This window comes from Odontomachus brunneus, unplaced genomic scaffold (assembly GCF_010583005.1).
Source record: "Odontomachus brunneus isolate Ranch 3 - 2012 unplaced genomic scaffold, Obru_v1 Obru_scaffold_139, whole genome shotgun sequence".
Taxonomy (NCBI): Eukaryota; Metazoa; Arthropoda; class Insecta; order Hymenoptera; family Formicidae; genus Odontomachus; species Odontomachus brunneus.
In genome coordinates, this window is record NW_022639589.1 from 296993 (window position 1) to 298490 (window position 1498).

Below are 1498 nucleotides of genomic sequence, written 5' to 3' on the forward strand. Positions count from 1 at the left end.
CCCCCCCCCCCCCCGGGGGGGGGGGGGGGGAGTCAGTCTTTTGTGAGAAATTCTCACTTTTTAGCTTAAGTACAACAAACTTGGCCCCCCCCACCCCCAACCACCGTAGTACAACGAGTCTGGGGGGCGTAGCCCAGTTGCACGGCTAGGAACAGGTACCTTTTACCATATTTCATTGTATACTATGTACTAAAACTAAGTTCCGTTTATAAAACTTTTTTGTTAGTAACTTTTTATTAAACAATGACCACCAGTTAAAACGTTTTGAAAGTTATTCAGGGCAGTGACTTTGATAACATATATTAAGATCAAGGTCATCATTGGAGTTGTTTCCCCTATAATCAATAATTGAGAAACCTACAGTACTATAGGTTCCATTCATCTAGCACAGTTTAGTCTATATGAGGCCTGTTCTTTGTAGCTGCACTACTGAACTAGTGCAATAAGTTAGAGTGAGAAAACGTATATTTGTTTCACTTCAATATATTGCACCAGTTCAGCAGTGCAACTACAAAGAACAGGCCTATAGATTTAGCAGTGTCGACATTACCCACTCGAAATCGAACTATGTTCGCAATATAATAATTGCTGACATTGCCACCGCTGGATAAGCAGTATTGGATTTGCCCACATCAAATCGGGTCATTTTCGCTAATAAACTATGTCTACGGGCTTTGCCCAGTCGCGTTATGCAATGTTGACACGGCCCTGGCAATATCGACACTGCATACTATGCGGACATTACCCGTAACATAAGTATCAAGATGGCGCTCTACACTGTTCTAAAAAAAAAAACAGTCCAAAAGAGTTTCACTTCAAAGAGATGGCGCCATAAGTCAATGCATATAAAAATGGATAAAAAATGAGAAAAATAAGATATTTTATTGATTATTAATTTTTAGTTAACAGTAATATCCATTATTAATAGTAATAGTATTATCCATACCCCATTGTTAATAGTAATATCGCAGATGTTTTCGTTCGGAATTACAAGTAGTTATAACCATATCTAACAAGGGAAGTTGCGGAACTGTCTCCCCCCGATTTTGATGCGCTTTGGATATGTTGTAGAGCATCAAAAAGTAGTCGACACGTATTTTTTTTTATCGGCCATATATTGAATTTAGGGGTTGAAACAGCCCCTTGAAAAAAAATGACTTCCATTTTTATTGAATATTTCCTAAAATATAAGGTATATGAAAAAATGTCTCCTACAAAAATTGTACAGTATTTAACGCTCTTTGAAACAGTATATTAAATTTTTTCAAAAACATCAAATTTTTTAACCTCTTCCCCCCTACTCATTACCTTTGCAAAATTTGTAAGTTTTTGTAAGGGCAAAAGTTGTACAGCATTTTATACCAAATCGATCCATATATAATATTATAAGGTGATTTCGATTAAATAGTTGGAAAACGTCGTGATAATATTGTGCTATACGCGTCATGCCGTTCAAGTAGATGGATACTATAGCTAGATACGTTACTGTAAGTAGGGG

General features: G+C 36.8%; 1 protein-coding gene across 1 annotated transcript in view; it reads left to right on the plus strand.

Moving 5' to 3' along the window:
* The window catches only part of LOC116850252 (liprin-alpha-1), a 655857-nt gene that overhangs the window by 180588 nt on the left and 473771 nt on the right, over positions 1 to 1498 (plus strand). The gene's annotated exons all lie outside the window — the stretch shown is intronic.